The sequence below is a fragment of the Mauremys reevesii genome, linkage group 3 (assembly GCF_016161935.1).
Source record: "Mauremys reevesii isolate NIE-2019 linkage group 3, ASM1616193v1, whole genome shotgun sequence".
Lineage (NCBI taxonomy): Eukaryota > Metazoa > Chordata > Testudines > Geoemydidae > Mauremys > Mauremys reevesii.
The window spans coordinates 119,656,359-119,680,895 of NC_052625.1; the positions used below are offsets into that span (position 1 = coordinate 119,656,359).

Sequence of the window (24,537 nt, forward strand, 5' to 3'; positions counted from 1 at the left end):
ATTTGTCTAGCTTCAACCTCCAGCCATTAGATCGTGTTACACCTCATCTACCTATCTTAGGTACTTACATGGCACCCACTACCACAGTGTCTGAGCACTTCACAATCTTTATGTATCTATCCTCACAATACCCCTGTGAGGTAGGGAAACACTATCCCCATTGTAACAGGGAGGTCTGCCCCACTGAAGGCCAGCTGGGGAGGAGTCTCATGTTTTCTGTAAAGGGCTAAGAGATCAGCTGGAAGGGAACTGAAGGTGGGAGATGGGCTCCTGCTGTAGCCCCTGAAGCAGGGGTGTTTCCTCCTTTCAGTACTGAGAGGCGCAAGGGGAAAAACCTCTGAACGGTCATTCACAGTGGGAAGAGGAACTGCTTTTTACATTTTGTCCAAGTTATTTATGGTGAGGAATAACACTGTGCCCTAAGAGAGACTTGGGCATGGCAGTGAGCCCTTCCTGGACTGAGGAAACAGGCCAGCAGCCCACACAGGGTGGGAAGTACAGGCACGCAAATGGTTCTGGAACTGAGGAGAAACTCATGTAGCAGTTGGCCCAAAGCCAGACTAGGTAGGCACCACTACTACACCCATTTTATAGGTGTGGGATCTGAGGCAAATAGAATTAACTGCCCAAGATCACACAGGAAGTCTTTGGGGGAGCAGGGACTTGACCCAGGTCTCCCAGCTTCTAGGCTAGCACTGTAATCGCTGGACCATCCCTTCTTCATCTGCTAGACTGAAGAGGCATCTGTCAAATTTCTGTTCTCCATGTAGGTAATTATAGACTTACTAGTAGTTGAAAGCCCACACTGTTTCATGAGTGTGATAGATAAGTGAAGTAATCCCTCAGACAACCAAATGAAATTGTTACGTCTATATTAGCATTAGAGTAAGGGTGATGTTTGGCTGAGTTACCTCTGACATCACAATGGTCTCTGACTGTTGGCATGGGGTAGATACACACCTTACTGTAGCTCTATACCACTCGGGTGTAGTTCATAAAGTCAAAATGGGTGAGAACCTGAAAACTGGATAGTAACAGACCATGAAACCCAGTGATATTTCAACAAAAAGAGCCCTCAGCAATGCTTGTAGCTGCTTCCACTTCTTCACACTGACTCAAGACATTCTAAGCTTCAGAGTGACACAGAGTGAATCCTGAATTCCAATTATATAGATTATAAATTACTTTAAAGATAAATACCCTACAATGACTTGTTACAATGTAGAAGCAATATTTGAGATCTACTGAGAGGCAGTGTATGTAATGAAGTATATGTAACCTCATTACATTATTATTTCATTGTGTTCTGAAGTGTTACTGAGAAAGATGGAGATGGGCCTTCTTTGCAAGCCTAAAATGAAAGGACGAGCACACAACGATAGAAAATAAGAGACAGGAGGTTTCTGCCTGAGAAAAGAAAAAAGTATCTTGCATATAATATTATTTATTTATTAAGTACAGTGGGCTCAGTACTATAAAACAGAAATACTGTCCCTGCTGCAAAGAACTGACTTTCTAAATTGGGCAAACAGTTCATTGCAGACACACAAGATAGTCTCTAAAGTGCCACAAAAACTCTAACAAATTTATTTGGGCATAAGCTTTCGTGGGCTAGAACCCCTAGGAAAGCTTAAGCCCAAATAAATTTGTTAGTCTCTAAGGTGCTCCAAGGACTCCTCGTTGTTTTTGCTGATACAGACTAACACAGCTACCACTCTGAAACCTGTCAAGATACAGTTTGCAACATTAAGATGTCAGCATGTACCTACACGCCAGATAGCAATATTTGAAACACCATAGTTTTTCCTTATGTTTAAAAATGCAAATTAACTGCATCATGGCAGATGTGGAGCTGCTATGTAATAATGTTATGAATAGTATATGTAACCTCATTATTGAGATACACTGTCTAACTATATTGTATTAGTAGAATGTTTGTTATATACCTGTGTTTTAATTCAGTGGGAGCTGTTGCCAGGAAGAAACAATAAGAACATGCCAGCACACACCTGAAAAACATTCAGAAAGTACTTAGCTCTGAGGCAGGGCCGGCTCCAGGCACCTTGTAAAGGGCAGCCAATCTTGCGGTGATGCGGCAGTGCTATGGGATTTTGTTTGTTTGTTTTGTTTCGGTAGGGTGGAGCTTGGGTTTTTTGGGGTTTTTTTTGGTGGGATGGGGTGGCGCTCAGGTTTTTTTGTTTGGTTGTTTCAGCGGGGTGGTGCTCGGGGTGGGGTTTTGTTTGTTTTAGCGGGACGGTGCTCGGTGGGGTTGTTTTTGTTTCGGCGGGGCAGCGCTCAGGGGGTTGTTACGGCAGGGTGGTGCCTTTTGGGGGGGCACTTGGGACAGCAAAAAAAAAGTTAGAGCCGGCCCTGCTCTGAGGTTTCTATATCTTATTTCCAGCAAAGGTGCAAGACTTGTTTTCCCTGTGCTGAAAGCTAACAGATCAAAAGGCTATAAATCTGGGCTTTTTTTGTGGGGGTGGGGTGTGGATATAGTTGTGTATATAAGACAAAGCCCCTAATATCAGGATGTGGCTGGTCACCCTACTTGGTCCCTTTGATGGGTCTGATCAAAAGACTGAGCAGGATTTAAAGACATACTCCCTGAAGTAGAGAGTTTGAACTGCTTTATGAGTTAAGGGAAAAGAAGACCACTTAGACCCTGGAGGCTTTGAAGTGTCTGTAGGAAGGGCTTGTCTGCACAGTAAGATAATGTGCTTTTCAGGGCAATACTTTCTAAAGCACATGAACATGTGAATTAATTGGTTCATGCAGATCCTTCTGGTGTGCTCTAATGGTTCCCTAGTACACTTAACTAAGTATTGTTTCAAACAGCACTACATTAAAGCGCATCAGTAGAGACTCTATGGAACAATACATACACAAAGTTAGTAGGCTTTAGAAAGCACACCCCCACAGAGCTCATTGCCCCCTAGTGTAGACAACCCCTAAGACCTGGCAGGATCCCCACGGGGAAGATAGATACCTTGTAAGCTAGGCATGCTTACAGTTTGTTTATTGTTTAAAAAAAATTTCTCTGAAAGGCTTTGGCTCTAAGTAAACAATCCTTTGTTTTAAGAAGGCTGGTGAGCGGATACCACTGGTCACAGCTCCTGGAGGGGAAGAGAATTGTGGGTACTGAACTTAAGTCAGGCTGGGAACTACACCTGGGAACTGCAGCCCAAGGCATAGCCTGAGAGTGGGAGAATCACATGATTCCACATGAAAAAGAGGTGACAGCTTGAAGCCTGACACCGGAAAGGGGTCAAGGAGGGGTTAGAAGTGCAGTTAGCCTGGCAACTCTGACAACCATAATCTTCTGTTCTATTTAGAGTCTTATATTGTGTCCGCCACTGTAATATTTGAGCACCTGCAATTAAATGTGACTTTTTAAAGTCAACTACTGTACCTGAAGAGCAGATACTGGAAAGTGGAGGGGTTTTGTTTGTTTCAAAGGAGAATTATTCTTCAAAGGCTTTGCTGAAGAAGAGAAGGTCTGTTTGAGAGATTTCAGTGAAGACAGGGCTGTCCATTAAGTATACAGTAAGAAGGGAGTGGTCCCAGAATAGGAACCACATGGAAAAAAGCATGAAGATGAATATGGGAGTGAGACATGGCCATGCTCCGTCCCTGTCCTCTGATGCCCCAGAAACTGCTCTGACCCACTTTCTTCTTGCATGCAGGCTGTATTTTATTCTAAACCCATCTACCAACAGCAGAACAGTGCAACATCACAGTTTTCACTTCTACTTCTTTCAGCCCTTCTTTATTAGAGCCATAGGCAGAAAGGAGGTCTCTCCTCTCCAGGGAGCACCTTCATTCCCAGCTCAGCTAATCCTGTCCTTCTCTTTGGTAACACTTCCTTCCTGACTTTGCATCAGGCTGGTCAACTGAGGGCTAAATAACTCCTTACCTACCCTTCTAACTCACTAGTTACTCAATCAGCCATTACTGGGGGAACTAAATGAGGCTACAGTAATCAGAGTGCTGACTCACCTATCAGATCTCAACACTGTGTCACAGAGTAATAGCCACAAAAGGAGCAATTGTGTGTTGTGGGAGTTTGTGGGGTGTGTTTAGAAGGGACAACAAACCCAAGTAAGTTGACTCTAGCCCCAAAGTTGACAATTCTGCCATAAACCCTGATGACATTGAAATCCCAGTACAAGAGAGCCCAAACTGCAGGTAGCCAAAGAAATCTGGCCCATACAGAACCTGCTGGTCCCCATATTCTCTGCATGATCTAGAAATGGATTCTTTCTTTGACTAGATATTTTCTCATGTGTCCAGGTTTCTCCTGCCATCCACATGTGAGGGACCATGAGCAAAGAGCATTGCACATGAAACAGCAAACAAAGGTGAGTAAAAAAATCAAGTTGCTCAAAACAGTCCTTGCTTAAATATAGTGGGCCTCATTCTCCACTCTGCTATACTAATTTTCCACTAGAGTGACTATACTGACTTAAGTGGAGTCACACTGGCATAAAATTGGCATAAGAAAGTGGCAAACCAGGGCCCATGTCTACAGCACTTCTTGACTCCATCTCTCTGCTCCAGGCTACACTGGATTATTTGTTTGTCCTGCATTCTCAGGGGAATAGCAAGGGCCTGTCCCAGTCATATAGAAGCTGAGCATCAGAGAAGTAAAAAAGCATTCAGTACACATATTGCAGAAAAAATCATGCACTATCAAATGCATGTTTAGACCACTTAAAATAACTTCAAACAATCAACCTTATCAACCTTTGCAGCATATTCATTGTCAATAAGTGCCATTTCGCAGTACCAGATAAAGCATGAGGGAGGAAAAGTCTAGCTCAGAGCATGTGTACTTTGACTAAAAAGGAGGTTCTCTAAAATAAGTGTGGTGACACATTGATCTTTCAGTAGAGTGCAGTTTCAGCTTCAAAGTATGTCAGCATTCCAAAAGCTCAGAATGCACAGCCAGCTGGCACTGCACCTGTGAAAGGATTTTATGCACATCTCATATCTATTTACATATAAAGAATTAAATGTAATAAGGAGCAGAGAATAAAAGATTTGTAGTAAATCTACCTTTAAAACTGGTGCCTAATCAAAATATTTTCGCCACTGCTCTGGATCCAAACTGTCAAGCATTTTAAAGACTCTAGTTCTACCAGATGTAATATGTAATAAAAGTAGATGAGCACTGTACTATAATAGGTCATTGTTCTGAGATAGGATCAATAGTGCCTGCCTGATCTAAAATGAAAGAACCATCACCTCCACTCATCCCTTCAAAGACAAAGCAGATGATGTCCAACTGCTGTTTTAAAATCGCACTTTCATTAATATTTGCAACAGGCTCCATCTAAATATACTAGCAGAGAAATAGAAAAGCCTACAATGAGATGCAATTCAGGAATGTAACATTTAGGCTGAATTATTCGGGAAGAACATCCTTCGTGCAAGTTTTATTACGCTGTGGAATAGCATCCAAAGGGAAAATACTAGAAGGGTACCTTAAGAACAATTCTATATTCGCTGGTGCTGCAGGGGTAGGGGGCTACCTTGTATGACTTGATATTAATTTCTATACCTACAGATTGCACCAGCATGCTGAATGCTGCTCTACACAGATTAAGTAAAACGTGCTGCTATAGACCTCAGGACTCAGCCCCACAACCAAAGTCTTCCGGGTGCTTTATCTCTCATTTGAAGCACCATGAAGAAAAACAGGGCCCAACTGTCCAAAACAACAATGAAGTACTATCTGCATAGAGCTCTTCAACAGTAAAGAGGGAAGTTGCTTCATGAGAGAAAGTCAGATTGTCACAACACCAACCAGAACAAAACATATTTTTTCAAGTTGGTCACCAAGGCTGATTGCCTAATGCATGGTGCTTTTGAGTCAATCCTGCTACACAGGAGTCAGCTAAACTGGGCCAAGGTAACATGTCACGGAAAGGAATCACTAATGCTTCTTCTGTGGATGAGGTATTTCAAAATTGAATAACTATGTAATAATAATCCACTGGGGGAGGACTTGGGACCTTATTAAGACAAGTCCTCCTCTTCTCAGGGCCTATCAGCATTGTGTGGCAATGGAAACTGAAAGATATTTATAATAAGAATTTCTGCTAGCCGGACAATTTTTTTTTTTTGACAAACAGCACATTTGGATATGCAGACCTGATCAGCATATGTACACTTCAGGAAGCTGCATAATCCCCTCAATAATATCTGATAAATAGAGTCTTGCGTCAAAGATATATGATTAGTTTCCTAGTAGGGACTGAGTTGATAATTCCACTTATGACAGGAACTTACTTATACATGGATTTTTAAATCTGAAACCGTGCAGAAAGTTTCTAATATGCTACAGCAACATCCATTCCCTAATAAACTCCTTACATGGTGTTAGATTATTTATCCTCAAATAAACAAGGAGAAAAAGAAAGTTTTGATAAAGCAGAGCTAATAGATAAGAGAAGCTTTTCTACCACACTCAAGGTTTAAAGCATTTGTCCTTGAATACAGTTGGGGACTGGGGTACTTTAAGTTGAATGGAGTTGTGTGCAAATGCCTACATCAATAAAAAATGGTTTGTACAATGTTAAACACAGTCCTTGGAGGTAAGCTAATTAGTAAACCTGAGAGTTTTAAAACTCTCAAATGCCATCTTTGAACCAAGACAGACATCTACTAATGAAGTCCCCAGTGGGTTAAGAGTCTAGATTTGGCAGTATGCATACTGCTATAGCTGAATTTCAACAATGTAGATACACAGGCAGCAATATGGAAAATTGTGTTTAAGGGGGGAAAGGGATCAGAGCATTTATAATATCTGGGGCAAACAGTATTTCTCTTCCCATTTATTAGTTACAGTTCACGCTGTATGTGAAGAAGTGCAATCTAAAATGTCCTATTAACTGGAAGGAAAACAACAAGACAGACACATTTATGGATGACTGTTTTTAGGCCATATTTGAAAAATGTTTTACCTATACAAAATGTAACAAGATTTAGCCCAATGAAAGCAGCATAACTGAATACATATGCAGTATTGGAAGGGAAAGAAATCCCTCCTTTTGACTTAATACTTTCTGTAAAACAAAGTATATGCATTTACTCTTTGCTGAAACTGTTTAGCATAAAATACCTGGGTTTATGACTAAACTCAGATTAGAATTTCAAATGTAATAAAAAATCATTACTGGAGTAAATATTCAATTTAGAGCTCTGTACAGATTACATAATTGTCTTAATCTTGACAATGGGAGAAGGATTGTATCTGAAACAGTGTTACTCATTGCTTATTAAGAAAACATGATTTATTACAATGCAACCAGAGAAGCTGGCTATATGAGAGACATTATCTAATAAGCATCATACTTTCATATGTAACTATGATTTCTCCTCTCGTTCTAACTGTGCAGCCTGCAGATTAAACTGAGTTGGCTTCAGGGGATAATTGACACAAATCACAGCTACTAAAAAGATACTGGCTCCTTAGAACCTGTCACACAGTGCAAAGAGACAAAGAGCGAGAGTGTAAAGCAGGCCTGGAAAACAAAATAGCAGAAGATGTCATTTCAGAGGATAAGAAAAATCAGGATTTGTAAAGCAGCTACCTAGGACAACGAGACAGTTGGGAGGAAAGAGCAAGGCACAATGGAGAGTGCAGCTCCCAAAAATGGGCAAACAGCAAGATCAGGTACATATGTGAAAAGAGAATTATGTTGTTCTTTTCTTCCCTAGAAAGAATATTTTGAGTGCACCTAATTCAGACTATTTTCCTCTTCTGAGTCAAAGCCTTATACCCTTTTTTGGCATCTGGCTTTGTAGAAAGGGAGGATGTAAAACACTCCCAGGCTACTTCAGAGAGAAACACACAGCTACAATGACAGCAAATACCTCAAATACATCAAAGGTGTGATGACATTCTCTCCCGCCTTCCTTTACCATTCCCAGTCCTTAGATAAAGCACAGTTGAGATTTTGTTGTGGTGGAAATACACTTTTTTTTTTGGTTGAACTCTAACTTAAGCCTCCCTTGCTGACACATCTATTCTTTTCTTTGCCAGATGGGACTAGCTTCAAAGGAACACTTATGTTTATTCAATCTGCAGCTTCATGCAGTTTTATTGGTATTTAGTGAATAGTTTAATCTAGGGATGGCAGGAAAACATTTAGAAAAAAAGTATTGAAGTCATCTGGGGGGAAAAAGCGGGGATATTACATTTCTTTTAGAAATGCAGGAGCAAGGGGAGGCAGCTTAAATGATAAATTACATTTTCTTTTCCTAATCAGGCAGTGTTGGAAAAAGGAAAGGGAAGAAGGATAAGCAGCAGGATAGGTAGTTGTTTGAACAGCACTGTGGGTTACAATTAGACATGTATATGAAATAAGAAGCAAGTGTGGGAAGAGAAGAGCCTGCAACAGGGAAAGATGACCAGCTGCCTGGGAGGAAAGGAGACCGAACAGAAAAAGGTTTTGGCAAAAGAAAAAGGATGCATGACAAGAAAAGAGAAGGAGTTGGAAAGAAAAACACACACAGTAGTACAGGGACAGAGAGAGACTGATAGAAGACAGACAACTTTCTGGCTACATTATCTTTCAATTAAAAAAAGATTATAGGATAAAAAGAAATACTCCAGAGGAAAGAATGAAGGTAGATTATTGTCCCAGCAAATCTAGGTCAAATTATGGACCAGATTGTGAATCTCTGATTCACATTTGGGAGCAATTACTTGCATAAATAGTCCCATCGTAAGTAGCAACCAGCAGTGGGTGTGGGTTAGCTCAAAAGGAAAGGTCCAAATGAGGTAAAGGTAATATTTACTGAATTTCAGCAAGAATTCCATACCAAACGAGGGTCAGTAAATGCACATTGTTGACATGAAACTGCTCTATCCCCCAGGAGCAGTGACCCATAAGGCCAGCACAAATTAGCATATTCTCAAATCCAGAGGAGATACAGAACACATCTAAGCTTTATTGGACAGCTTGCGTTTCTTACTCCTATATTCACTTTTTTGTTGTTGTTCCTTTCTGGAAGGAAAGATATGGTGCACAAGATTGATCCCCATCATTCCTTCCTTTCCGCAAGCCATTTGTATTTCTCACAGAAAGACCGCCACAGGGCATCCCTCCACTTATCCTTTGAGTATCTCGGCCTATCTGTTCTAATGATCTCCAAGCCAAACACACACAGACTGTTTCCCTTTCACTACATGTGTACTTAATCTTCAGTTTCAAAGTATAACAGAATGTACCACAGGTATACAGCAGCTTTCTCTCCTATCTCAAACTCACCTTCTGATCTCTCTGTACTTCCTGTTATTTTCAAAGATACACTCTCCCATTTACTGAGCCAATTGCCTAATTATCCCAGCAATTGCCCCCCAGCTGTCAGTAATCCCCATCAGAAACTGGTTAATTGACTCCAATTAAACCTATAGTCTTCCTGGTGCTGCGACAACCTCAGTGTCCAGGATGCTACAAGTTGCCCTGTCAAAGGTTTCTGTGCATCATTTACTAGACCCTTTTACTCAAGACTGAAGCCTGGGGAGGGAGGGGCATCTTTTCTGGTGGATCTTGTATTTTTCCACCCATTTGAGTGTAATTTGATCATTTTCTTTCCAGGAAATTTTAGAACACACCATTCTGCAGCCCATTTTGGTATATACAAAACCTCAAAACATCTGCATGCAAAATTCACAGTTGCAATCGGAATCTAGTGACCTCACTTGGATTTGCTAATGCGGTTGCATGCAGAAGACTGAGGTTTTGCATACATAAAGTTGTGGCTGCAAAATTTACACCTGAAGCATTAGAAGCTATTTAGAAAATATGGCCCCAAATTCCAGCAGCAGAGATCAGACAGAGACCAAGACCCTGCCCGCTCACTGATGCTGTTTGTTCACCATTTTAATTCCATCTGCTTCAGTGTTGTACCTGATTTAAAGCAGTCTAAATGAGAGGAAAAACAGGTTATGAATGCCCTGAGGCATGCACAGAGTAAGGGAGGAAGAAAGACAGATGTTAAATATTGGTATTTTTAGTCCACTATGAGACTCCCCTTAAAATTTAGAGTAATAGTCCTCCTAAATAAGTCTCTCCCTATAAAGAAATTCTTAGGGAAATTATTTGTTTACCTGCAGTTGGTGTGACTTATTTGAGAATCTATTTGAGTTGCAAATATAACACTAGGGAGGGAAAGTAACACACAAAAAAGTGAGGTCACAAGAACAGAGAAAAGCAAAGATCATCATATCATAAATACTCATTGATTCATCCAATCTACATGGTCATAAATTTGAGGGTCAAATAAATCCCTTATGTAACTCCACTGATCGGTTATCTAGGAATGAATAATTTTTAACCCCGTCCCCATTTTATTGACTCAAGAACATTTTCCTGTTTCTAAAAATGTGTATGTTTCTTTAAAACAGGTTTACATTTGAACTGTAAATATCTACAAATTCTCCAAGACTTATTTTATTTTGAACTTTTGCATTAAATTACATCTAGTCTAAAATCAGTTTTGAACTATACTAATGCTTTGTTTCCCTGCCAAAGCACCTTCAGAAATTCAAAGCTTATTAGAACCTTCTGACTAGATAGTCAAAGCTTTGCATTATTATTATTATTACCTAATTAAAATATATCTAATTTAGAATTTTATTGCACACCATAAAATTTCTTCTGTCACAAGCTTATACAAAAATCACTATCCAGACTTCATCTAATTGCACATCTCAAAGTGTAGCTCTGTTATAAATTAGCATAAACAAAAACTATGTTGAAGTAATATCAGTGACCTCACCTAAGAGAATGCCCACAAAAAGAACACTAGTTATAGAAACAGCTTTCCAAGGAATAGATCTCAGCCTGTGCTTTTTAATAGCAATCTTTCTGCTTATCACACCCTGAAACACCTGCATGTTTTCTTGCAAACATACCCTGAAGATTTTTTATATACTATATATATATATACATATACACACACATATATATACATATACACATATATACACACACACATATACATATACACATATATACACACACACACACATATATATATACACACATACACACACACACACCATTTGAAACATTATAACTATAATTTGTTTCAAGAGAAGAAGAGAAGAGAATAGTGTATATCACAGAAGCTGAGCCAAACAGGAACTTTAATAAATTCCAACACTGGAAGACATGTGAGCAGGATAAAAACTATGCTGTCCACATGCATCTCTCTTTTCAATGTGACAACCCTTTCTGGATAATGGTGAATGTCTTCATGAGCTTCACTGACACTGTTGGGGTTCCAACATGATAGAAATAAATACAGTTAAGACTGCCATAATGAATTGAACTACTCAGCAATATCTATCATAGACACTGATGCACAATATATACAATCGCCATTCCATTATTCAGAGACTTGGGTCAGAGGAGCGGACTGACTGGCCACTCACTGAAGATCTTGAAGAAGGGAAGGCACCAGTTGGCTGCTCCTGAAGACATTAGGAAGTTCTTAGCAAGTCACCAGACTTCCTTCTCCAAAAAGACAGCACTATAGAGGAGGGAAAGGCCCAAGCCCATTTGGGAGGAAGGGGCTTGTAGACAGGTATCCGAGCCTAGACCAGATCCACATGAACCTCACCTATATTCACTTTCATATAATTATAAAATGATGGAACTGCTCTAGTCAGAAAACCATGTAACTTCCCAACAGTGTGATGTTACAATGAAACACGAAGAAAACATTTTTAATTGCAGAGGCACTTGGCACCACAACATGACAAAACTATTAACACAATGTAAACATGGGCTGTAATGATGTAACAGGAAAACATTGCACTACCCTGAAATTAGTTTTTGGAATGGTTCCTCAAAATGCAAGACATGTGGCAATCTTAACAAGTACTTCACATCACAAAAATGAACAAGACGAACATAAAAAAAGACAAGGCCTCTTTCCTGAGGAGTTGTAACCTAAGTCAGAATTAAGAGGAGAGAAGAAGACAAAATAAACAGTGTTGATCATGGGTGTGCCCATTTTTCATGGTGGGAGGTTCCTATTGTGACTTTCTAGATGTGTTTAATTTTCTTTTTAATAAAATTTATAAAGGAATGAGCTCTGTTGTGATGGAAGGGCCAAGATAACAATAGCCTGGATCCAGCATATCTAAAAGATCTAAAACTCCAGGATGAAGACCGTGGTCAACCATTCTACTCTTCCGCTAGAACAGAACTTTCTATCAACAGGGTAAAGCTTGTCTGTGTAGGGGACGAAGCTTTCCCATGGGCCAGCCCAAGATTGTGGAATGAATTCCCACAAGAACTGAAGACCTTCACAAACCTTGAAGTGCAAGAGGCATTTCTTTGACCCTGACCTTCTCTAACACACACACACACACACACACACACACACACACAGCAGTATATACATTTTAAAAAAAGTTCTACCAAACATAACACTACACAGAGCATCTCTGAGGAGATGAGACAGAACAAATCACATGTCAGATGTTAGAAATGTCATTTAATGCATTACTGGAAGGTGCATATGAATACTATGGTGATGAGGACCAGGAAAGGTGAAGTCTGCTCTTGTCTATGTCCAGTACCAATAGGCTCAGAAGAGGGAAGACCTCTTGGGTCCACCTCAGCCATATGTAGTGGTGGTTGGAACATGAGGCTGCAGGTCAGAGAGAGAAAAGCAAGGGAAAGTAAAGAACTCAAGCAGATTATTCTGGAAGTTTACAAATAAAATTGATTTTACACCAATCTCTTATGTGCCAAGGTCTCATGAGAGAATTAAAAACCCTAGAAAACACTATTTATCACCAGCTCAAACCTATTTTTCATAAGTCCATTTGTCCTCATCTTCCTGTAGGAGGTTCTCATATTTTCTGCCCCAAGATGGACACTAATATATAGGATGGATTCCATTCCAACACAGAGTAGATTGTTTTTGTATGCTTTGTTCTGTAAACGTAGTATTCTCCCTTCCTTTCACCTTTTCAATTTATTTCATTTATTAATTTTCTTTTATCTTTATTCTCCTTGCTCCAGTTTTGTGGCACTCATTATAAACATTTATGAAGGTTTAGTGTTGGGAAATGTGCATATCTGACTGTTATTAGATTATGTAAACTCAGATCAATCAGTGTATGCCATTAAAATCTTCACATAGCTATTAGCACAAAATGACTAGGGAAGTTTTTCATTACTACTCACTGCTCCATTATCTCTATGCAGATTTTATCTTTCTGCATAGTAACATTTATTTTCACAAAAATTAACAAGTAGACAATTCAGAATATGGAAACAATAATGCCACCACTTTCTGATGTGGCCCTGGTGTAAGAATGCATCATTCTGCAGGAAAAGTACTATCATAAAGCAACACAATAAAATACCTTCCTTCACTCCATGCAAAATTGCAGACTAAAGGTCCTTTGGCTGTTTCATTTTATGGAGCACTAAATAAACCTAATTAAAGGAAATCTCTTGTTCAGATTACCCAGCCTTTTAGAAATGACAAGGCCTAAAACTGTCAAACCGTGTAAGTCATGGGTTCTCTAACTGTTAATTTAAAAATTATGTATAATGTTCTTGTCAAAACATGTCCCTCTACAACCTGAATTATTATTATGGGCTAAGAAAGCAACATGATGTTTAAGGTGTACAAAGAAAATGGAGGGAAAATTAGACTTTTTAGTTGTAAACAACATTAAAAGAGGGAACATAAACAGGCTAAACTATTGGGAAACAGAGTTCAATTAGGTGGCGCAGTGGATTAGTTCACTAGCCTTTCATACCTGCAGAGCTAAGTTCAAACTTTAGTTTACACTATAAATAAAAATAAGAACCACCACCACATCTTTATCCATCACATAAACATCCCGACACACAACAGTTAACCAGGCTCTGAATTGGAGAAAACTACGAAGAGGGTAAAGAATGTTGTACAGTCGTTGCCATATAAAAGTCAGAACTTGGCAACAACTGCCACATGAACTGAGATACCAGTGTTTTTCTATGCAAGTGTAAGACTAGGAAATAGCAGTAGCAACTTTGTGGTATCTACAAACAAATATTCTCTTTTTAATGTCTACTTCTGTGCACAGCTGTATGGGGAGAGCTTGCAATCATCTTCTCACACTGCCTGTTGCTAGTCTTATCAGTCGTCCTCTTTCATGAGCATAAGATTCAACAACAAACATTTAATAAAACCTATTGAGCTTGGAATCTGTTTGACACAGCAACACAAGACCTATCAGACAATTACATAAAAATAGAAGATAGGAACAACCTAAGTCTACCAGTACCTGCTCCCTTGTATGGCATATGCCCACCTGAACTTGCTGAAGAAGTTAAACTGCCCACACCACCAGCCAGACCCTCCAGGTACGGTGTCTATTCAGACAGGGAGACATGGACACTTTACATCAAACCTCATTTATGAATCTTTTTATGGAAACAAAGTCTGCACCAGCATTTTCTTACCATATTTGGTTTTTCTAATATAGTGTTAGAAATCCAATATCAATCGGATGTGCACCAGCTGTTTTCTCACTGTATCATGATAACCTCATATTCTACATTACCCCCCTTTTAGTGATAAAGGACTGATGCAGAATTTGTCCTTTTTGCTGAATGTTGCATACAAAGATAGCTGTTAAAACCAGTCCTTAATATTTGATAAAAATATTTTAAAAATCTATTTTCCAGACCAGAAATCATAAATGTTGCTGTTTCTAATTATTTGAAAGCACTAATAATTATATTATTCTTAAATGATAAGCAGGATAGCCAAACAAAATTCAAACACCTTCTACTTATTGTGTCGCTGAGCCACATTAGATGAGGTAATTTTTAATCTCTTACTCACTGCATACCCGCACATTTCAGACAACAGCAATTCTATTCTGAAGTTGTTCTTTGGCAATTCCTTTTAAGGATGATTATTTTTCCTGGAACCACAAAATTATTATTTTTAGTTAGTTAGTTTTGAAACTGATATATGCTTTTGTTCCAATTCATTTTCAGAGTGAGTCACACCAAATGACCCAGAAGTTAAAAGGAAACTTCTGAAACAGACTCATGCTTCTAGAGAACAACCAGGATTAGAAATGGTTAGGAGTGAAGAGAGAGACATGCTGGGCCAAGTTCTAATAAAAAGATCCATGGAGATCACAATTTATGGCATTAGTCATTTACCTCCTATTGGATAATATAAAATTACACAAGCAGCATAAGCTGTTTTGATTAATTATCTGAACAATCCCCAAATATATGACAAAGCTCAAGAATTCACCAAGCCAAAACAAACAAACAAAAAAACCCACCATCGATTCAGGGCCTATTTTCAAAATTAGGAGTGTGTAATTTCCATACTTATACATGCAGTTCAGGTAACTGACTATAAATATAAACCCTTACCTAAACATTTGTATGCATAATTACTTGATCTGATGCACCATCGCAGTAGTTTCACACAGAGTAGATGCACAGTTGTGCATGGCTAATTTTGAACTTCAGGATGACTGTCTCCTTTCAAGCAATAACTGATTTCACAAGAATTACTATGGCAGCCTGCTTCTCCATTTCTGAAGGGTCTTTAGCAAGGAGACACACTATATTTGTTCCACCACTTTGATCCTTTTGCTTTTGTTCTTCTGTGCAAGAGGGGAGCTGCAAAGTGGCAAGAAAAGAAAAGAAGCAAAGCTGTTGATTATGTTTACTGGACTATGAACTAAGAGGAAAACACTTCAGTTTCTTTACCCCGTTAGGCTCAACTTTTCTCCTGGCAAATTAGATTTTAAAATCCGATCACTTCACTTTGAAAAGGCTATCAAGTTGTGTTCACATTCTATTTTTGCCTAGTAGGGCATATTAGCAGAGCAATAAAACAATGGCCCTTTCCCTTTAATAGGGCTTAACTTTCTCACCCCAGCCTTGCCAACCCAAGGAGAAAGAGAACAAATTTAAGAACTTAGTTCTAGCCTCTGCATGGCAGCACAGACCACCACGGCCATTTTGTTTGCACAGGGAACATTTTATATATATGATAAAAATAGAACAGATTCAGGAGAGAGAAAATATTTGCTGGGATAGTGGGTGGGGGAAGGATACCTCTTCTCCAGATACGTGGGGGAACCCTCAATTTCACAGCTTCCTATGGTTTCATACTGGAAGGAAAAGATTGAGATACACAAACAGACACAGATCCCTACTTTGTAAAGGCCTGTAATGCTGAGACAAGACTATGAAAGATTACCATCTAAGGAGTCAAATCACTGTTGAAATCACAAGTCACAAATGAAAGGCCTGCCCCTCCCTGACCATGATACCATCTAGAATCATAGAATATCAGGGTTGGAAGGAGCCTCAGGAGATCATCTAGTCCAACCCCCTGCTCAAAGCAGGACCAATCCCCAACTAAATCATCCCAGCCAGCTCTCTGTCAAGCCAGACCTTAAAAACCTCTAAGGAAGGAGATTCCACGACCTCCCTAGGTAACCCATTCCAGTGCTTCACCACCCTCCTAGTGAAAAAGTTTTTCCTAGTATCCAGCCTAAACCTCCCCCACTGCAACTTGAGACCATTACTCCTTGTTCTGTCATCTACTACCACTGAGAACAGTCTAGATCCACCCTCTTTGGAACCCGCCCCCCCTTTTCAGGTAGCTGAAAGCAGCTATCAAATCCCTCCTCATTCTTCTCTTCTGCAGACTAAACAATCCCAGTTCCCTCAGCCTCTCCTCATAAGTCAGATGCTCCAGCCCCCAAATCATTTTTGTTGCCCTCCGCTGCACTCTAATTTTTCCACATCCTTCTTGTAGTGAGAGGCCCAAAACTGGACACAGTACTCCAGATGAGGCCTCACCAATGTCAAATAGAGGGAAACGATCACGTCCTCAATCTGCTCGCAATGCCCCTACTTATACAACCCAAAATGCCGTTAGCCTTCTTGGCAAGAAGGGCACACTTTTGACTCATATCCAGCTTCTTGTCCACCAGGTCTTTTTCTGCAGAACTGCTGCTTAGTCATTCCCTAGTCTCTAGCAGTGCATGGGATTCTTCCGTCCTAAGTGCAGGACTCTGCACTTGTGTTTGTTGAATCTCATCAAGATTCTTTTAAGAACATAAGAAAGGCCGTACCAGGTCAGACCAAAGGTCCATCTAGCCCAGTATCTGTCTACCGACACTGGCCAATGCCAGGTGCCCCAGAGGGAGTGAATCTAACAGGCAATGATCAAGTGATCTCTCTCCTGCCATCCATCTCCATCCTCTGACAAACAGAGGCTAGGGACACCATTCTTACCCATTCTGGCTAATAGCCATTTATGGACTTAGCCACCATGAATTTATCCAGTCCCCTTTTAAACATTGTTATAGTCCTAGCCTTCACAACCTCCTCAGGTAAGGAGTTCCACAAGTTGACTGTGCGCTGCGTGAAGAAGAACTTCCTTTTATTTGTTTTAAACCTGCTGCCTATTAATTTCATTTGGTGACCCCTAGTTCTTGTATTATGGGAATAAGTAAATAACTTTTCCTTATCCACTTTCTCAACATCACTCATGATTTTATATACCTCTATCATGTCCCCCCCTTAGTCTTCCCTTTTCCAAGCTGAAGAGTCCTAGCCTCTTTAATCTCCCTTCATATGGGACCCTCTCTAAACCCCTAATCATTTTAGTTGCCCTTTTCTGAACCTTTTCTAATGCTAGAATATCTTTTTTGAGGTGAGGAGACCACATCTGTACACAGTATTCGAGATGTGGGCATACCATGGATTTATACAAGGGCAATAATATATTCTCAGTCTTATTTTCTATCCCCTTTTTAATGATTCCTAACATCCTGTTTGCTTTTTTGACCGCCTCTGCACACTGCGTGGACATCTTCAGAGAACTATCCACGATGACGCCAAGATCTTTTTCCTGACTCGTTGTAGCTAAATTAGCCCCCATCATGTTGTATGTATAGTTGGGGTTATTTTTTCCAATGTGCATTACTTTACATTTATCCACATTAAATTTCATTTGCCATTTTGTTGCCCAATCACTTAGTTTTGTGAGATCTTTTTGAAGTTCTTCACAATCTGCTTTGGTCTTAACTATCTTGAGAAGTTTAGTATCATCTGCAAACTTTGCCACCTCACTGTTTACCCCTTTCTCCAGATCATTTATGAATTAATTGAATAGGATTGGTCCGAGGACTGACCCTTGGGGAACACCACTAGTTACCCCTCTCCATTCTGAGAATTTACCATTAATTCCTACCCTTTGTTCCCTGTCCTTTAACCAGTTCTCAATCCATGAAAGGACCTTCCCTTTTATCCCATGACAGCTTAATTTACCTAAGAGCCTTTGGTGAGGGACCTTGTCAAAGGCTTTCTGGAAATCCAAGTACACTATGTCCACCGGATCCCCCTTGTCCACATGTTTGTTGACCCCTTCAAAGAATTCTAATGGATTAGTAAGACACGATTTCCCTTTACAGAAACCATGTTGACTATTGCTCAAGAGTTTATGTTTTTCTATGTGTCTGACAATTTTATTCTTTACTATTGTTTCAGCTAATTTGCCTGGTACCGACGTTAGACTTGCCGGTCTGTAATTGCCGGGATCACCCCTAGAGCCCTTTTTAAATATTGGCGCTACATTAGCTAACTTCCAGTCATTGGGTACCAAAGCCGATTTAAAGGACAGGTTACAAACATTAGTTAATAGTTCCGCAACTTCACATTTGAGTTCTTTCAGAACTCTTGGGTGAACGCCATCTGGTCCCGGTGACTTGTTAATGTTGAGTTTATCAATTAATTCCAAAACCTCCTCTAGTGACACTTCAATCTGTGACAGTTCCTCAGATGTGTCACCTACAAAAGCCAGCTCAGGTTTGGGAATCTCCTTAACATCCTCAGCCGTGAAGACTGAAGCAAAGAATCCATTTAGTTTCTCCGCAATGACTTTATCGTCTTTAAGCGCTCCTTTTGTATTTTGATCGTCAAGGGGCCCCACTGGTTGTTTAGCAGGCTTCCTGCTTCTGATGTACTTAAACATTTTGTTATTACCTTTGGAGTTTTTGGCTAGCCCTTCTTCAAACTCCTCTTTGGCTTTTCTTATTACACTCTTGCACTTAAGTTGGCAGTGTTTGTGCTCCTTTCTATTTGCCTCACTAGGATTTGACTTCCACTTTTTAAAGGAAGTCTTTTTATCTGTCACTGCTTCTTTTACATGGTTGTTAAGCCACGGTGGCTCTTTTTTAGTTCTTTTACTGTTTTTCTTAATTTGGGGTATACCTTGAAGTTGGGCCTCTATTATGGTGTCTTTAAAAAGGGCCCATGCAACTTGCAGGGATTTCACTTTAGTCACTGTACCTTTTAACTAACTTTTGTCTAACTAACCCCCTCATTTTTGTATAGTTCCCCCTTTTGAAATTAAATGCCACAGTGTTGGGCAGTTGAGGTGTTCTTCCCACCACAGGGATGTTGAATGCTATTGTATTATGGTAACTATTTTCAAGCGGTCCTGCTATAGTTACCTCTTGGACCAGCTCCTGCGCTCCACTCAGGATTAAATCTAGAGTTGCCTCTCCCCTTGTGGGTTCCCGTACCAGCTGCTCCATGAAGCAGTCATTTAAAGTATCGAGAAATTTTATCTCTGCATTTCGTCCTGCAGTGAAATGTTCCCAGTCAATATGGGGATAATTGAAATCCCCCACTATTATTGTGTTCTTAATTTTGATAGCCTCTCTAATTTCCCTTAGCTTTTCATCATCACTATTACTGTCCTGGTCAGGTGGTCGATAATAGATCCCTAATGTTCTATTTTTACTAGAGCATGAAATTTCTATCCATAGAGACTCTATGGAACATGTGGATTCGCTTACGATTTTTACTTCATTTGAATCTACACTTTCTTTCACATATAGTGCCACTCCTCCCCCTGCACGACCTGTTCTGTCCTTCCAATATATTTTGTACCCCGGAATGATTGTGTCCCATTGGTTGCTCTCAGTCCACCAGGTTTCTGTGATGCCTATTATATCTATATCCTCCTTTATCACAAGGCACTCTAGTTCACCCATCTTATTATTTAAACTTCTGGCATTTGTGTACAAGCACTTTAAAAACTTGTCCCTGTTTATTAGCCTGCCTTTTTCTGATGTGCCAGATTCTTTTTTATGTGACTGTTTATCATCTGATCCGGCCCTTACATTATACTTTTCAGTCCTCTGCTCCTGACTATAACCTGGAGATTCTCTATCATCAGACTCTCCCCTAAGAGAAGTCTGTGTCCGATCCACACGCTCCTCTGCAGCAGTCCACTTTCCCCCATCTCTTAGTTTAAAAAACTGCTCTACAACCTTTTTAATGTTTAGTGCCAGCAGTCTGGTTCCACTTTGGTTTAGGTGGAGCCCATCTCTCCTGTATAGGCTCCTCCCATCCCAGAAGTTTCCCCAGTTCCTAATGAACGTGAACCCCTCCTCTCTACACCATCGTCTCATCCACGCATTGAGACTCTGAAGCTCTGCCTGCCTACCTGGCCCTGCGCGTGGAACTGGGAGCATTTCTGAAAATGCCACCATAGAGGTCCTGGATTTCAGTCTCTTCCCTAGCAGCCTAAATTTGGCTTCCAGGACATCTCTCCTACCCTTCCCTATGTCATTGGTACCTACATGTACCACGACCACCAGCTCCTCCTCAGCACTAAGAATAAGTCTATCTAGATGCCTCTAGAGATCCGCAACCTTCGCACCAGGCAGGCAAGTCACCATACGGTTCTCCCGGTCATCACAGACCCAGCTATCTACATTTCTAATAATCGAATCTCCCATTACTAACACCTGCCTTTTCCTAGAAACTGGAGTTCCCTCCCCCGGAGAAGCAACCTCAGTGCGAGAGGCAACCCCAGCACCATCTGGAAGGAGGGTCCCAACTATGGGAAGGTTTCCCTCTGCTCCCATTGACTGCTCTGCTTCCCTGGGCCTTTCTTCCTCCTCAACAGCACAGGAGCTGTCTGAGCGGAGGTGGGACAATTCTACAGTGTCCCGGAAAGCCTCATCAACATACCTCTCTGCCTCTCTTAGCTCCTCCAGTTCCGCCACCCTGGCCTCCAAAGTCCGTACATCATCTCTGAGGGCCAGGAGCTCCTTGCACCGACTGCACACATACGCCACCCGCCCACAGGGCAGGTAATCATACATGCTACACTCAGCGCAATAAACTGGATAGCCCCCACCCTGCTGCTGGGCTTCTGCCTGCATTGTCTCCTAGTTAATGTAAGGGTGGTTTAAAGAAAGAGGTTTTGAATGTAGTTTGGTTTATAGGTTTTAGGATTTGGGGGGGGGGCACAGGGAAGGGGTTACGGCTGGCAAGGGACTCTCGCTCCCTTCCCACTCCCCTTCTAAACTCCCTTGCGAAACTTCCTGTTAGCATCCCCTGTTCGCAAAGCTCCCTGGTCGCTTGTGCACGGCTTTATAAAGCCCAATCCTCTCATTTTTCTTGGTACCTCTGTATCCTATCCCTACCCTCCAGTGTATCTATCACTCCTCCAAGTTTAGTGTCATCTGCAAACTTGCTGAGAGTGCAGTCCACGCCATCCTCCAGAACATTAATGAAGTTTTGAACAAAACTAGCCCCAGGACCGACCCTTGGGGCACTCTGCTTGATATTGGCTGCCAACTAGACATGGAGCCATTGATCGCTACCCGTTGAGCCCGACGATCTATCCACCTTATAGTCCATTCATCCAGCCCATACTTTTTTAACTTGCTGGCAAGAATACTGTGGGAGACCGTATCAAAAGCTTTGCTAAAGTCAAGGAATAACATGTCCACTGCCTTCCCCTCATCCACAGACTAAGTTATCTCCTCATAGAAGGCAATTAGTTTAGTCAGGCATGAGTTGCCCTTGGTGAATCCATGCTGACTGTTCCTGATCACTTTCCGCTCCTCTAAGTGTTTCAGAATTGATTCCTTGAGGACCTGCTCCATGATTTTTCCAGGCACTGAGGTGAGGCTGACTGGCCTGTAGTTCCCTGGATCCTCCTCCTTTTCTTTTTAAAAGATTGGTACTACATTAGCCTTTTTCCAGTCATCTGGGACCTCCCCCAATCACCATGAGTTTTCAAAGATAATGGCCAATGGCTCTGCAATCACATCCACCAACTCCTTTGGCACCCTTGGATTCAATGCATCTGGCCCCATGGCCTTGTGCTCATCCAGCTTTTTTAAATAGTCCTGAACCACTTCTTTCTCCACAGAGCGCTGGTCACCTCCTCCCCATACTGTGCTGCCCCATGCAGTAGTCTGGGAGCTGACCTTGTTCGTGAAGACGGGGGGGGGGGGGGGGAACGAACATTGGGTACATTAGATGTTTCTAACCCCATTCTAACATTTTATGGCCTGTATGTTTCTAGGGAAAAGAAAGTTAAATGCCTCACCTTCATTAGTGTCATGGTCACCATCAACATCTTTCATAGATTTAAAATGGTGTCTAGATTCCTCAAGTTATGAGCTGTTTAAAAAGAGAGAGAGAGGGGGGGGGGGGAGAAAAATGAGGTGGGACAAAATCCCACAACAGCAATTTATGTTTTTCAAAATGCACATAAAGCAATTCAAACCAATTGCTTAGATGTTTTGCATGATAAGGATGAGTTACTTCTTCCCAGCTAGATCACTTGAGATGTCTGTTCTTGAGAGAAGTATGGAATATTTTAATTCTTCATTAGGATGTTCCTCCCAGGAGGTTCTAAAGACCTTAGTATAGGAAGAAATCATGCTCCTTTCGTGTCTTTATTACGGGTTCTGTTGCAATAATACATCCTGCATTCTTATTTCCTTAGCACTGCATGTCCATTTGTATTCTAGTGCTTCCCTATGCAGGGGCGGCTCTATGTATTTTGCCACCCCAAGCACGGCAGTCAGGCGGCTTTCGGTGGCACGCCTGCGGGAGGTCCACTGGTAACGCAGATTTGGCGGCATGACTGTGGGAGGTCTGCCGGTCCCGTGCCTTTGGCATACCCACCGCCGAAACCCCAGAACCAGCGGACCTCCTGCAGGCATGCCGCCAAAGGCAGCCTGACTGCTGCCCTCACAGCGACTGGCAGGCTGCCCCTCACCGCAGCTTGCCACCCCAGGCATGCGCTTTGTGCCCTGGTGCCTGGAGCCGCCCTTGTCCCTATGTGGAACAATAGTGCTGTTCTTATCATCATTTGCATTATCAACAAAGCAATCCAATAGTCCCTTTCTCTTATTTCTGGGATAACTTCCTTATCAAGTTTGCACCACAATATTATCTCTTCTACAAGGCATATGTTCAATAATAAAGGGAAAAACAAGCGGCGAAATTTATATTTCTGCAGTACTCCATGTAAATTTGGAAATGTCTTAAAACTCTTATAACTCAAAACCAAGCCCATTAAAACAAAACAAAGTAATGAAGTTATATTTAAAGTGAGTTAGAGTGAGCAGCTTTTTTCTTTGTATTTCTTTTAGCAACATATTCAATATTTCTGGTTAGAGTAGCAAAATGTAGCTACAAATACAATGCCCATATGTATTAGGAGGAGAAGGAATGTTAAGAACAGATCACCTTCAAAATATCCCAGATGACTATATTCAAGATCCCAGGACATAAATTAAATGTGTTCATTGTTATGTAACAGCAGTTTCAGGAAAGTGCAGCAGCATGTCCAATTACAATACAAGGGCAGCTTCCAGTTTAATAATCTTTATCTTTAAAGTCTGCCAAAATACTTATTACAAGTGTATTACACTACATATTCCCAAACAATCCATCAAAATCCATTAATTTATGGGGCCTGATTCTCATTGAGTCCAGCAGGTGCTATTGCAATAATAATGTGGTCCAAATGCATTTCTTGGCAATGCAATCAGTATAAATCCAAGTAATCACCAGTTAAATCAACAGTATGATCCATTCTAGCCTCCATTCACAAGTTTTACCACCCCCACATTATCCCAAAACATACTCTGTCTCCTTTGGATCAGTGTCCCATGGCTTTATACTAAAATCCAATAAAAATTCCCATTTAATTCTAGCACTTAATTTTAAAATAAAGGCAGTAATTCTAACATTTAATAATTTTCTTATTCTGATCACTCATAAAATCTTTTATTATTCATTCTTATTTTGTTTTGTAAAGTATCATTTTGTGCACAATTGTCTTTTGCTTCAATAAAAAGAATCAATACTTTTTCCACTCTTCCCCCCTCCCCGTTTGCTGTTCCAGTTAGTCTGCCCCTTCATCTGTTTTTATTAAGCTTTGTTTTATTTCAGAGATTGAATTCTCAAGATTAGCAAATGATGAGGCTGTCTCTTCTCTCAATTTCTTATCTAAATGAGGTGACAGCTTGGTGGTGTGGACCACTGTGCACCCTCTCTGGCATTTTTCAGGTGCTCTGTCTTGTCACTATCTGGGATTTAACAGTATGTCCGTTAATGGTGGTGTTTTCTTAATCATATTCAAATCTTAGCTTTCCTCCAAGTCTAGATGGCAACCCATTCTTAAAGGAACTTTAAA

At 40.8% G+C, this 24,537-nt stretch overlaps 2 long non-coding RNA genes across 5 annotated transcripts in view; one reads left to right on the forward strand and one right to left on the reverse strand.

Moving 5' to 3' along the window:
• Positions 1–24,537, reverse strand: part of LOC120400274 — a 169,914-nt gene that overhangs the window by 14,961 nt on the left and 130,416 nt on the right. For both annotated transcript variants that reach the window (XR_005595669.1, XR_005595670.1), the window contains exons 2-3: positions 22,435–22,508; positions 15,426–15,677 (exon numbers count right to left, since the gene is read on the reverse strand). This is a non-coding gene — a long non-coding RNA (uncharacterized LOC120400274). The remainder of the gene's footprint in view (positions 1–15,425; positions 15,678–22,434; positions 22,509–24,537) is intronic.
• Positions 175–15,168, forward strand: LOC120400273. 3 transcript variants are annotated; one of them, XR_005595666.1, is made up of 4 exons: positions 175–766; positions 4,291–4,358; positions 7,401–7,678; positions 15,033–15,168. It is a non-coding gene; the product is annotated as an uncharacterized LOC120400273 (long non-coding RNA). The 3 variants fall into 3 exon arrangements; XR_005595668.1 differs by having other exon boundaries at positions 175–564; XR_005595667.1 differs by lacking the exon at positions 15,033–15,168 and adding an exon at positions 8,274–8,732.